The sequence below is a fragment of the Cyanistes caeruleus genome, chromosome 10, assembly GCF_971803275.1.
Source record: "Cyanistes caeruleus chromosome 10, bCyaCae1.hap1.1, whole genome shotgun sequence".
In the NCBI taxonomy this organism is placed as follows: domain Eukaryota; kingdom Metazoa; phylum Chordata; class Aves; order Passeriformes; family Paridae; genus Cyanistes; species Cyanistes caeruleus.
Window position 1 is genome coordinate 13,317,837 of NC_141710.1, and position 14,965 is coordinate 13,332,801.

Genomic DNA, 14,965 nt, shown 5'->3' on the forward strand with positions numbered 1-14,965 from the left:
ACAATGTGACAGGTTCTCTTCCCAGGGTATTTCTTCTAGACATTTGGACAGTGCAGACAGAAGTGGTCAAAGAACTTCCTTCTGGGAGCTCAATAGCTGCTGGCTAGGCAGAAGGACTGTAATTTGTAAACTCTTAAATTAAGATATACAAAAGTCACAGGCAATATGTAAGCAGTCCTCTGCATGATATTTTTTTCTGTTTATATAGCTTAGCACTCAGAATGAAAAAACAATGATGTCTCATAGTGATAGTTGCCCTGGGCTGCTTGCACCATGCTGAGGGCAGCAGGAGCCCTCTCCTTCCTTCTCCTCTTCCCTGCAGGATCAGTTTATTACAAAAGCTCACAGCCCTGCTCCATGAGGATCCCATGCCTAGGGAAGGAAGGGTGCCAGAACCTTTGTGTTTGAGGAATGATGGCTGCATGACCATGGGTGATACGCCCAGCTCCACTCAGTAAATAGAAATAGCCCTCCTTGTCCCAGCCCAGGAATCTCCTGGGACTGCCTTGCAAAGCAGGAGCCACTGCCAGAAAACGTGATTTAAACAAGCTTCAGGCCAAAATGCAAGAGAGCTTTTGGCCTGGTGGAAACGCAGGTTTCCTCCCTGTGCAAGAACCAGCAGTGAGATGATGGGAGAGCAAGCACCCAGGCTTAGTTAGCTCACTTCAGGATTATACTTTTTAGCACCTGCTGGCTGTGCTGCCTGTCCCAAGTAGAACTCCTCAGCTGCAGCAGGAGGCCTTACAGGGGTTGGAAGCAAGGGTGTGGAAGAAAATCAAGGGCTGCTTTGTCATGCAGGGTTTTGTGCATTAATGTAAGCCTGATAATAAAGAGCAGTAATAAAGTGCATCAGACCACCCTGCATCTCCAGGCTGTGGCAGGGTGCAGCTCTGGGCTCTCCTAGCTCATACCTCAATCTGCAGCCAGGGCACAGCAGCAGTCAGGAGATCCAAACCAGATGCAGCCTCTCAGCCTCAAGCAGAGCTATCAACCAGTACAGCCCTGTTCTCCCAGCCACTTGCCTGGACCAGCCATGACTAAGCTGGAGCACAAAGCAGTGCAGGCAGTGAAGGCATGTGCAGGGTGACCTTTACCCCTCATTCCTTCAGTCCCAAACATGTGTCCTCTCAATGAAGGCAGGCTGTGCTTCCTTCTGCCAGGTCCCACTCTACAGACAAGTTAAAAACTGGCACAGACTCTTCTGAGATGGTATCGTGGATGCCCTGCTGTGCTCTGGGCTCTGTGCTGGCCAGCTTTTGGTTCACAGCTTCAATCCTGGCCAGGGCTGGGTATTGCAGTGTGGAAAGAGGTGGTGGGTGGCAAGAGAGCTCTCTGGAACAGAGGATAAATCCCCCTCTTAGGAGGGGTCCTAAGAGTCCACATGGCAATATAGAACTTCCCACTCCTTTCCTTCCTTAGGTAAGGAAGACACAGAGAAGTGGATGGGAGATGAATAGCATTTCATGTGTTGGGACAGCTGTGCCCAGTGCCCTGTGGGTGGCACAATCAGCCACACTGTACAACTGATGAGAGCCTTACTGCTACCCCCACAGCATCTTACTGCCCTGCAGCCCCTCCTATCCTCTCAGGAAAAGGTGCTGTCTTGGAGACATGTCAGTAAAGGCCCAGCCTGCAAGGTCTGTGTTCACAACTCTTTTGGCATCTGCATCTGCTCTCTGCTGGGATAATGAAGGTGTCAGGGACAAGACCTGAGGCACTTTTTCACAGCAGCCTCTCTGCAGTTGTTGAGCCCAATGACTGCCATTGCTGCATGCACACAAGGCAGCCTTTTCCCCTGTCAGTGCCATGGGGAGCTGTCACCTGGTACTCCAGCATCACTGACACCTGTCCCCATCTGCCCCCGCTGCCTGCAGCTCTGTCACAGCCTGGACACAGGGCTGAGGAGGGGCAGGAGGGGCTGGGCTGGGCTTTCAAAGGAGTGGTTTGGGTTTATGGCCTCCCAGACCACACAAGCAATTTGCACAACTGAGCAAGATGCCGCCCATTGTGGATCGAAAGGGGCTGGCCTGAGCTCTTCCTCCCACCTGCACTGTGCCCTCCAGTGTCTTGCAGATGCTAATGGGATGTGGGGGAGGCTGCCTCCAGGCATCAGGGATGCCTGCAGTGAATTTTCCTGGCTTCCTTAGCTCTGACAAGTATTCATCAAGCAAAACTCAGAGCTATCTGCCCACAGAGGCTGCAGGTGTTTGGACCCCAGCTCCTGTGTTGGATCCAGCACTGCTGGGCTCTTGGTGTACTTTTAGGGAGGACAAAGGAAAGTAGGGAGTGAGGAAATGTGAAGATATCTAAAAAGTGTGAGCTGGATTGGATGGACTCTACACCACAATGAGACAAACATGGCCTGTGCCCTGGCAGCAAATCTAGCCCAGCAGAGGTGGCTGCTCCTGTCTAGGCTGGTCAGGGTCAGAAGTGAGAGAGGATGTAAAAGCCATGATGTTCCACAAACCATGCACACTCACAGCCCTTCACCCTATCAAGGTAAAGGGGCCTGGGAGCAGAGGGGTCCCATGTCCACTTTCTTTAATCTCCCTTAACACTTGGCATTTCAGTCCCACTGTGAACAATCCACTCACCTATGAGAACAGTCACCACTGACTCTCACTTTCAATCAAATGGAAGGTGCCAGAGTGTGCCAGTGAGGGCTGGTGCTCTCTGGGGGTCTCTTCCAGGCTCCACAAAGTGCCATTCCAGGGCTGGCCTGCTGCCTTGAGCACAACACAATGACAAAGGAGAATCCCAGCTCAGTGGAAGGGGATCTTGGTTATCTTGGTAGGGAGAGACAAGGGAGACCAGTGTTTGAAAAAGGAGTGGGGAGAGATGGATCTACAGTCAGTGGGCAGCAGTGGGGTCTCCCCAGATGCACCTGCATTCAGCCAGTGACAACAGAACCTTTGGTCCCAAAGGAATAACTGTTTGGAGAGTTTGAACCAAAGTGAGCTGAAAATTGTCGTTAATCACTGACCCTTGTGATGCTGAAAGTGCTGCATTAGGGAGGAGTTGTGTACATGAAACAAAAGCCTACAATTCCATTCCAACAGTGATTAAATTGACAGAGGTTGTGTCCTGCAATGCAGCATTATGGAAGACAAGGCAAACAAGATTAACCCACATTGACAAGGCATTTATCCATGGCTAAGAAGAGACCCACGCCACGGCATCTCTGTCCCACAAGTTGACACCAGCCCACAGGAGTCTAATCCCTCATGGCCTGTCAAACTATTAGGCAAATCTCTGGCTCTCATTTGCCTAATCCAATAGCTCCCAGCTTCATAAGAAAGACCTCCTAGGGGGCCTTAACAACCATGTTTGTTAGGTCTTATATAAGTAAACAAAGCTCTTAAAGCCGAACAGCTTCCTCTTCCATATGGGATCTCAACACTCACTTAACCTGGAGATAAAACCAACTGCACTCAGGGAAGGAGGGTGTGTTTATAACAGGTTGAGTTCTGCCTCCACAGTAAGTAGCATCTGAAGGATTTTGCTATCACTAGCTCTACACTTCACACTCGTAGAGTTGCCAGGTGCCTTCATATCATCAAGGATTTATTGCATAGCCAGTGAGGTCACAGTGCTCATTCCCTGTTCTGCCAGCTTCAGGAGGAATAAGCAGTGCAAAAGCATCCTTTCAAGACCAAGATGTTTTGTGTCCATGTGTGAACATCACCAGGAGACCAAACCCTTTCACAGGTTTGTACACCTGAATCTACAAATCTACAAATGCTTCATTGGAAACCCTCTAAATATAATTTTTCTGAATCCTGCCACTGGCAGAGATACATCTGACATTAAATGGGGTGCAGGTATTCACTAGTCCTTGAATTTGAGGTCACAACCACCTCTGCTCTAGAGATATACTCCTCCCAGGTACTTTGGCCAAAGATCCAACATGTCTCCAAGTTCTCTGGATCTCCTGGGGCTGACAGCTGCTCTTATCTCTGACACATTATTAACGATGTCCTGGACAATGTTGTTTGCTCCATAGACAGGAGAACCTTTAGGGAGGGTTTGTGCAGGTGAACAGTTACTCAAGGCTTGGTTGCCTACTTGTCTTAGCCAGGCTTCTGGGGGTTTGGAAACTAGACTGAAAATAACACAGAAACAGGATTCCTAAGGGGCCTTCAAAGTTCAGGTGAAGTTGAGGTCAGGAAGCCATAATCTCATTTTCTGCCACTTTCTCCACAAAGTGCATTTGCAAAGGCAGAGCTGAGAGTGCACATTTTAAGGATAAACACACAGCCAACAGCAGAGGTCCAGTGAACAGGAGCACTAGGACAAACACCTCAATGGAAGGGCTGTGACACACAGTTCTCCACTGCCTGCCCCGACCTTAGGCAATTTGGAGATGACCAAGTTGTGGAAGTAGCAGAAGATCTCTGTGGAGAGGCCACAGGCAACATCTGAAGATGCAGGATGAGCCTTTGTCATGCTGTCAGGACTATTCCATCTCCACCTTGCTCTTCCCCCATGCATGATAATTTCAAGGGACAGAGCAAGACTGAAAAATCAGCATTGTCACCTGAAAATATTAAAAAGCTTCAAGATGCTTTTTGGCCATTTGAACTTCCAGCCTCTGCACTTGCCCAATCTCCAGGGATGTAAGTATGAAACATTAAGTATTTTCCATCAGTCTAGAGTGGAGTTCCCTCAGAGACTGGTAGTGAGCAGGGACCTGATGTGGAGCTGTAAATCCTTCACACCCATCAGCTGAACAGCTGCTCAGGTTAGGTCTCATTTATATGCAAAGAGTTCAGCCTTCAGCAAAGATCTCTAATGATGCAAATCAGTCGTGTGTCATCCTAGCAATGAAAGGCAAGGGAGCCCTTACTTGCTTGAATCCAGCACATTTCAGCAAAAGTGCCATTTAGCAAAAGAAAGGGGATTTTTACTGTGGAGTGTGTCCCACCATCCTCAGTCACTTTCCAGCTGAGATCACAGCTAAATCACTTATCTTTACATTTTCATACAAATCTGATTATCCTTGAACAGCTAATTGTTTCGTAAGTGCCACTTGGAAGCTATCCATTTCCAACCCAAGTAAAGAAATTGCACTATAAAACTGTCTACCTTTGCCATGAGTCACTTTAGCACATCGGATGAATATTTGGCACTCTTCACTTTTTCAGATTAACTCGCATATTTATTTTGGATGAAAAAAAATGGGCTGCTTTAATTCCTTCCCATCAGAATTCCTCATATTTGCTTAGGTTATTGAAACTTTTTTAATAGACCTTACAGTATATAGGTTATATAGTGACTGCTGATGGAGGAGACATTCACATCTCCTTTCATGTAAAGAAAAAGCTGAAGAATATCTATGAGAGCATTTGATATTTCACTTAGAGAGTCAGTAAATCCTACAGACTATGTCACCTGCCATGAAGAAGGGTTTCATCCCTTTGGCTGAGGCCATGGAAACATCCATCAGGTACTTAAATTCAGTGTCTTCTGGATGGAGTATGTTTCTCTTCCAAAGAAAAATTCTGGCATGTTACAATTAAATTTCTTAAAGATCCATTCTGAGCTAGGCTGGGAAAACCCCTGAGAGAGAAAAGAGTGTTCTGGGCTTCAGAAAGCATGATTTTCTCAGCTGTTCACTCAGTCTCATGAAAAAGTAGTTATACACCTTTGCAAAGGGATGTTGCTTAGCCTGAGTAAAAGACTACTACGCATTGTCCCATGTGACTACATGCGTAAGCTGAAGTCTGAAAGAGAACTGAATTTAGCTCAGCATCAGTTAATTACACAGTTTATTAACATCTTTGGACTGCTATCTAAAACAAAAAAGTAATGATCTTTTAGGTGGGCCTGATCTAAATGTCATATCCAGGTCCTGAAACAAAGAATTCTGACTTCTGAAACAAAAAGTTTTGCATTTTGCCAGCTGGAATCCTGCTGCGTGGAGAGACTGCAGGAAACAGAAACAACAGAGGTGATGGGCATCTCACAAAGTGCCATCAGAGATCCAGGACAAGGGATGTGTCTCTGTGCTATGTATTCTTGGTCAAGTCACTTAGCACAGTCTGCAAAACATGGCATGCATTAATGACTAACCAGGGAAGAAGCTGCAGAGCAATATAAACAAGTGGCATATCATTGCAAGAAAGGCTTCTATCAAAGCCTAATATCTTCATGAATGTGGGCAAAAGGATCTATACAGTGACCTAACCAAAGACTTAAAAGCTACAGGAAATCAGAGGTGAGCCTTCCATTCCTCCTGCCTCTGCAAGGAGCTAGTGCCCTCCATTCCTATAAGCTGCAAGGAGGGCTGTGGGTGCTCCTCCCTCACTGAAGCCTAAAATTGTCAATTAGGAAAACAAATGTGGGTACTAGACATCTTTTTGTGAGTGTCAGTTCAGCAATCACTTTATTACAAGTAATTTTAGTATTGAATGTAGTGCAATTTGGGTAATTTAGCAAAGTACAATGATGGATTGAAGTGCCTGGTGATAGACGTTTATTTCACCTTCTGAAACACAATTATTATGCACTTTACTCAATAATAGTATCTTGTTCCAACTAAAATACACGTTGTGTAATTCTTTAAGCTGTAGAATCATAGCAATTAGGGAGGGAAATGGCTGATTAGGTCACCAGTTCCAGGTTCTTGCCAGATCACGATTGTTCCCTGCCCTGCATCAGCTAGAGTTTTCCCCAAACTCCTTTCTTTTACATGTTTTAGTGCTGATGATATCCATTAAAAAAAAAAAAAAAGAAAAAAGTAAAAAAGGATTCAGCCTTTTACTACAGAAAATCCTGAATTTTCACAGTGGAAAGGGTGTGAGGGTTTTTTTTCCATCTTATGGCAGATGGCTGAAATGCTTTCAGCCAGAATGTTCTTCAATGACTCTTTTTTCATGGAAGCAGGTTTGCTGAAAAAATTTCCCAGTTTCCCATCAAAGTCAAAAGTCTAGGTCCTGCTTTTCAGTCTGAAATTCCTCTTACTACTTTTTGCCTAATCACAGCTTAATATTTATCATTTGCTAAAACAGAAACAGAAAGAAAAATAAGCCTGACTGAAATTTTACTCAGTAAAACATTCCTGACCTATGCTGGCAGAGGGGTAGTTGGGATGTGGTTTCAACTGGTCTTTTTAGAAAGCTCACCTGCCCAAGCCATCTCACTGCTTGAAGACCAGGGACCATTCTGCTGTCAAACGCTGGCTTTGTGCCTTCTCTGCATTTATCCATGGGTACTATCCTTAAGAGCAGGTGCAACCTATGGAAGCAGCACATCTTAACTAAATAAAAGAGTGTGTCTTGAGAAAGCAGGCTTGCAGTGTGAACTCATGGAAACAGCTGGGCAGAAAAATCTGTGGAGCTCTGCTCTTCTCAACAGTGAAGAGACAGACCAGCAGGGAGCTGCATGTGCAGCCAACACCCCCATGGGGTGGCCACCCAAGTGTGGCCCAGCTGTGGATGGGCCCGTGAGGCATTGCCAGGCTTGGCACGGCCAGCAGTGCCCTTGGTTTGGAACCAGCAGAGGACACCATGCTCAGACACAGAATATGACAGGCTCTCCTATCACAGATAATCTCAACTGATGATTAGAAAGGAAAGAAATGTGTGATTCTTCCAGACAGCTCACCAAGCAAGCAGAGCCACAGCTTCTGTCACCCATCCATAAGCCCAGTCCTCACTCCATCATCCAGCACAGGAAGCAGCTTTAGCTACATGCTATTAGATATCTCCTGGGATAAAATACTTTTTGTGTAAGCTGGTATTAAACTCAGCCTCATGACGTCTTTTTCCTCTCTATCTCACCAGCTCCTTGAGCCTTCTTGGCTGGTTATTGTCCTTTAAGGTTATCCTGTAGCTGAGCTGCACACAGGGATATGAATACAAAGATGCACTGGTGCAACTGGCCCAAAATTAAGCACCAAACTACTTCTGTTGAATTTCAGAGTTTTCTGAGGCTTTAGCCACATAGTGAATGCCAGTGAACCTGGAGACTGGGGGAAAAAGTTCCCCTGGTGCAACTGTCGGGTGCCATTCAGCTCCAGCCATGAAATCACAACATTTACTTTGTTGGGCTGTACCTGTGTCTTGTCAGGAGCACAGCCTCTCACAGCACAGGAACAGGCTCTGTTCCCAGCTCTGCCACAGACTTCCCTCATCTGTCTGGAAAAAAATCACTGAGAAGCACATCTGAAAAAATGTTACACACTCAGCTCCAGACATTTGATCTAACACCTGGCCTAGCTCTCAGCAGCACTGGACACTGCAAACACTGTTGGCCTCGACTGGGGCACTTGTAAAATCCAGACCTGATGGATGCAATGGGGATGGAGGGAACATCTGCTTCTTCACTGCTCTACTCAGACATCACATTAAGGTACCTTTTCAACAGAGCTGTGTACAAGTCAAACCAGTTAAACCAGCGAACAGTTGCTCTTTGTTCTGCACACATGCCAGAAATTAAAAGCTCTCACAGTTTGGCACCAAGAAGACAGAGACCCAAAGCTAGTGACTGTGTTTGGAAACAGGAGACATAAACTCTTTTAGTTCTGTTTTCCCACATGTAAACAGAGGATGCCAATTCCTGCCTGGTACTTAGGACTCCCAGGCATTTGGAAAGCTCTGAGGGCATCCCATAGATGGCATAAAAAGCTGCTTGCAATACTTTTGCTTTTAAAAGGTTAGTGAGGTGCTGGCTGGACACTAGTAGTGTTTGCTATGTCAAGCACAAAACAAGATACTGTTGCTCACTCTATAAAACAAATTACTGTTGAGCATACTGAATACAGGGGCTGCTTTTTGACATTTCATCCAGTGTGTTATATCCTGTCCTAGACAAAAAACGAGTGTCTGGAAATTGTTGAAAACTGGAGATTGCTTTAAAAGAAAAGAAATACAAAGTTTCAAAAGTGCTTGTCTGCCTTGCTGGATTTTCTTTTGGCCCATAGCTCTCCCTGTAGAAGTTTTGAGGAGGAATTTGCCTGTGACAGGGTTTGCATTTGACAGGTGCTTTGTCGAGGCAGCTCAGCAGTGTTGCACCACCACTGCACACAGCAGAGCTGAGCATGCTGCTCTGCAGTGATGGTCTGTGAGGAGGGAGCACAGAACCTCATCCTCCAGCCAGTATCCATGGTCTGCATGTGTCATCTCAGCTGAGGAGGCAGAATATGCTGGTTGTTCACTGCCTGTCAGTCCTGATGCCGTGATTTTGCTGGTGTATCTTCCACTGCAAGAGACCTGGGGATGCGTTTGATGGGTGATGTTTGCTGCCGTGGGGAGAAGAGCAATCCCAGACCTCCTCCTGCATGGGAGTAATTGCAGGCAGCAAGGGTGCTGCAGGCAGCAGGGGTGCTGCAGGCAGCAGGGGTGCTGCAGGCAGCAGGGGTGCTGCAGGCAGCAAGGGTGCCTGCTGCTCCCCATTGCCTCAGGGGCCAGTCAGGCAGGACATGGCCATCACTGTCACACTCCACCAAGTCTGCTGGGACATGCCACAGCCAAGGATCACTCCTCATCAGGTCTTTCTCAAATAAACAAAAAAAGTGAAATGTCAAATAAAATAGAGTAAGAAAAGAAAAGGGGCATATTGTGTTCCTCTTATCTCCTCCAGTCCCAGGAGTCTCTGATGCTTTAAAAGAGTGGCAACCTTTCTGAAAGCAAACCTTTTTGATAAATGATGCAGTTATTTATTTTGCAGAAAGCTGAAATATGTCACGATGCCGTTTTCAAAGTAACACAGCATCTAACAAAGAGAATCATTGGCGATTTACTGCATGACACTCCATTTGTCTCAGAGGAAGAAAGACCTTGTTTGAACCTCTCAGGATTTGAACCTGTAATTCCACCAAACCAAAGGCTCTGAAAGCTGAATTTCAGCAGTTTTCTCCCTGAAGATAAAGCTAGGCTTTCCTGTTCCCCGTGAATCACCACAACCCCGCAGGCTGCTGTGGAACATCAATTGCCCACTACACAAGAAACACCAGCATCTGTACATCACATCAGCAAGAGGTGACCAACACAACTGTGCAGCCATCCATGCCACCAGCTGCTCCTGCTGGTGGTCTCAGGTTGGATGTTGAGGATAAAAGAATGAGATCTGGCATGTGGGATGCCTGCTCTCTTCTCAGTGCTCACACTCCCAAGTTGCTCCACTGTTTATGATCACTTCAACTTCTCCCAAGGCATCTGACAAGCAAACAGTTATTTTCCTTGCCTAAACTCCCAGCTTTGCCTCATGCTGCCCCTGCTAGGATATGCTTTAATGATTCACCAGGAGAAATACATGTGAATCCAGAAGCAACTGCAGGGGCCACCAGTGCCATCACATTGCACATTTTAATCAGAAGATGACAAACTTGGAGCTGATCTGGAAGTCCCGCTTAACCTAAATCCCCTCTGCCCACCCCAGGACACTGGCATTTGTCCTGCAGCTGAAAATGCAAATGCAGACAGACAAATGCAATCTTTACAGCTTGGATCAGCACTTGCCTCCTCTGGGAAGTATGAGCCCATTGCTCTGACTGCTGGTTCTGATGCAACAGCCAGCCATTGCACCAACAAGGACCTCAGAGACAGCCCAGGGCTACGCTATCATTATGAGATAAACACCCTGAATTGCTCAATAGATCCTGTGATGATCTGAGAGTGGAAGGACTGTGCTTTCATATTCTGCTCTGCTGAATGTGACACCCATGACCAGCAAACCCATGCTGACCCTAAAGGGCTGTGGTCCCTTGGGGACAGCCAGCCCTGAGGGAGTCACCCTGAGCCAGCTGTGTGCAGGCATCCCCATGCCAGTGGCACCACTCCGCTCTCCCCTCCCTGTTAGCATCATCTGCCAACAGAGAGATCGAGAATGTGAATGCCTGCATCTGCCAGCCCATGAACCTGGGGTCAGAGTCAGCTGCTGTGACATTACCTGTGACATTACCTGTGACATACCTGTGACATACCTGTGACATTACCTGTGCCTGCCCAGGCCCCTGCCCCCAGCACTGCTGCCACAGCAGAGCCAAACCTGAGCACGCTGGCTACTGACAGGGCTTTAACAGCAGGAAGAATTAGCAGAGAAGCTTTTGTGGCCTTGGATCTTAATGAGATTCTTTTCCAAAAAAGACCAGGGTCTCATTGCAGTTTCCAAGCAGAACGAGATCACCTGAGGACTTTGAAAGGGAAAGAAGAGGCACTTCATTAGTGCTACAAGAGCAGAGCTCAGCAGGAAGGGAGAGCAGAGAGTTGAGCCCAGCCATGCACATGGCAGCGCAGTGTTTCTCTCCATCTGTGGCATGGACATCTGAGTGTGCTGGATTCCAGGTTAAAGGAATACACACTTGTGCATATTCTTCTATATCCAAGTGTCGAGATGCCACTTAAAGGTCACACTGAAGCTGGCCTCTCTGTGATTCTTTAGGAGTAAAACCGGATTTTAGGATCTAATAATTTAAGAAAAAAAATACCAGAATTGCTTTTTAGGCTTCACATAGCCTGGAATCTGGTTTCAGGGCCTTTGCAGGGACATTCCATGCCACTTCCAAGGACTTGTTAAAAAATACTTCATACCAGCAGAGTTCTGTGGGACCTTTTTCTTGCTAGTCCTGCAGGCTACCATGGGGAAATTCACTAGCAGGATTTCTGTAGGACTCTGACTCATACAGAAACTTTTATTACTGCTTTTAAATATTTGACTGCCTTTTGGCTGCTGGCAGAAAAGTTATAAAGTATTTTACCAGGCAAGGCAAGAAACTCTTTATGAAAACATCTTGGCCTGGCATAAAGCATATGTCTCTACTTATCTCTGTAGCATGTGCTCAAAGCTTTCACATGCCCCTGGCAGTGGAAGAAACTTTGGACCTTCATGTTTCTAGGCTGTGGATAAACAGAGCATCCAGTGTCCTGTGCTCATGTGAGTTAATCTTCTGGAATGGAAATAGTCCTGCTGGAACAGGCAAGATATATCAGATTTGCAGGACTGAAGAGAATGAGGCCCTGGTACAAACTCTAGGTTATGGTTTACATGCACAAGAGCTCTTATTATTGTAAGTAGATAATGTCACAGGTGGCATTTTCATGCTGTGTGACATGTTGTTTACTTGTTTGAAGCCCTTTCCCTTCCATCACTGATTTTTCTCTCTTCATCTTCCTCATGTAAATTGAGATGAAGAAAGAAAGAGTCCCACAAACCAGAGCAGAGATGAACTCTATCCCAGCGCTGCATGGAAGAGAACAGGAATAAAATCACTGCCTCTTTCTGTTTTCACAGCAGCAATAAATCAGGATGTTCTGCTAAAGGGGCTGTTCAACAGAAGGACTTGTGCTTGCATTTTGTTGCTCTGCTCCCTGATTATTTTGTCGTGTAATACAGTGATAAAGAGCAGTGGGTTATCACTAAAAGTGACTGCTGCTGACCTGCTTAGATAGCTGTGCTTCAGGAAAGTAACAAACGTTTCAACTTCTCAGCATCCCTCCGTGGGCATCCTGAACACACCTGCGGCAGGGATAATCACAGCGGGGGAGAGGAGGGACAGAGGATGTGCAGGTCAGGGGCTGAGCAGACTGCGAGCAGCCCCACTGCTACCGCAGGGGTGTGCCTCGACTGCCCCGAAAAGGAGCAGCTCTGGGGCTGCTGGCCGCACAGCCTCAGCAGCTCCGGCCTGCTGGGGAGCTCCTGCTCCAGCAGCCAGCCTGCTCCGGGCTCCTTCCCCCGCTGGAGCGGAGCAGCCTGCAGCGGGCTCAGGGCTGTCCCTGCGGCCTTCCCTGGAGCCTGAGCCCGCTGCACTCAGTGAGCCTGAGTCCCGCAGCCTCTGACCCGCCCCATTGCACTGCACATTAACCTCACACTGCGCGTTTCTGTGACTTCTGTCGGGGGGCACAAGACAGGCTCGGGCCCCGCCAGGCAGGAGGCGCAGAGAGAGGATGCCGAAGTGCTGGCGGTGCCCGTGGGTGTGAGCCCAGAGCAGCGCTCCGGGCCCCGGGCTCCGGGCTCCGGGCTCCTGGCTCCGGGCTCCGGGCTCCTGGCTCCGGGCTCCTGGCTCCGGGCTCCGGGCTCCGGGCTCCTGGCTCCGGGCTCCTGGCACCTGGCTCCGGGCTCCGGGCTCCGGGCTCCGGGCTCCTGGCACCTGGCTCCGGGCTCCTGGCTCCGGGCTCCGGGCTCCTGGCTCCGGGCTCCGGGCTCCTGGCTCCTGGCTCCGGGCTCCTGGCTCCTGGCTCCGGGCTCCGGGCTCCGGGCTCCGGGCTCCGGGCTCCGGGCTCCTGGCTCCGGGCTCCGGGCTCCTGGCTCCTGGCTCCGGACTCCTGGCTCCGGGCTCCTGGCTCCGGGCTCCGGGCGGGAGGGGCGGGCTCGCCTGTCCGCAGGCTCCTTCCTCCGGTCCCGGCGGGGCAGAGCGCTAGCAAGGGCCGCTGGTGCCCTCTGTTGTCACAAGAAGCACGAGTGGGACGAGCCAGCCGCGGGCCCCGGGGGACAGAGCCCGGCAGCGCCAGGGAACAGCCCGGGCTCGCACACGGCAGGAGCGGCTGCAGCTCGCTCGGCTCTTCCACCTGCCGGCTGCACCAGCCGGGCCATCTCAGCCTTCAGGATGCCTTCCTGAATAGCTAGGGATGAGTCTGGAACAGTCCATGGAAATCACATCTGGGTTTCCCGACTAAATAGTACCTGTGCAATGGAATCTGCTTTTTCTTTTTAGTAAAGGATTTATAAATAAATAAAAGCTTTAATAAAGCGTTGCAGTGGGCGAGGGATGGTGGGTTAATCCAGGCAGTGCTCCCAAGGCATCTCTGCTGGGAGCAGGGCTCAGGGAAAGCTGCCGATTCACACATCGCTTTTCTCAATTACCAGAATGTTCCAGCCCCGACTGCTCTGATAATTTCCCTGGCTTGGGCACAGGATGACACCGAGTACTTGCAGGGCTGCAGAGTGCTCCTAGGAATGACACAGTGACTTGTGATTTTCCTATAGTCTTGCCCGGAGACCCATGGTATGGGCTCTGCAGGCTCTGCTTTTGGCCCCAAAAGAGACGTCTGACAATCCAGCCTGTAACAAACTTTTCCCCATCCTCTCGAGGGGCAGCATGGCTCCCTCCAGATTCCAAGCAACAGCAGAGCCCTCTGGGCATCAGTCAAGCGCAAGGTTTTGGGTTCTGTGAGGCCAGGCTGCAGTCTCCCACCTCATTTCCAGACAGAGCAGGGTGCTTACATGCTCACACACTAACAGCAGCCCAGCCCAGCCGAACAGGCGTCTGTGTGTCCTGCAGAGTCCTCAGGCTCAGATGCATTTCAAGGCTTGCAAATGATATGATGATACAGCCATCACCTTAAAAATTAATATATGAAAACAGGGTTTTAACTGGAGCAGAACAGATTTTGCTCTATTCAGAGCAGAACAGACATCAGCAAGAAGTGGCTGAGTTCCATGTCCACAACAATGGTCAGCTCCAGCTTTTGTGCACATCACAAGGCAGCACTTGTTAATTATTATTTTAATACTAATATTTTTAGCACCTATCACAAACAAAATCCCCCCCCATATGGTCTATACATTTTTGTGTAACCAAGTCTTACTGGAGATGAAAGAAAAATTGCTATCTGGTCAACTCTGTAGAAATTTTACTCTTTGTGAATTATCTCTGGAAAGATGCAATTTCTCCATAAGTGTTATTAAAAACAGCTGCAGCAATTGCAGCCTATGGTTCCTGTTAACTCCTTGCTAATGTAGCAGCTCAGGAGTTTCAGATGTAGCAATTACATGCTGTATTTCTGCTGTTTGGGAATGGTAGTAATGACATACAGGAAATCTCTCCTAAAAAATGGCACTGCTTCCTTCAAACGCCACAAACTCACCTGCCTCCAAAGATCTCATTGTGAATATCTGTGGGAATTGCAGGCTAAGGGGCCACAGCCACAGATGGGGCAGCTCACACAGCCCTGAGAATGAGTATCAATCAAACTGGGCAGTGCTGTGCCTTCAGCACAGATGACCCCCACTAGAAGTTAGAGTCTTC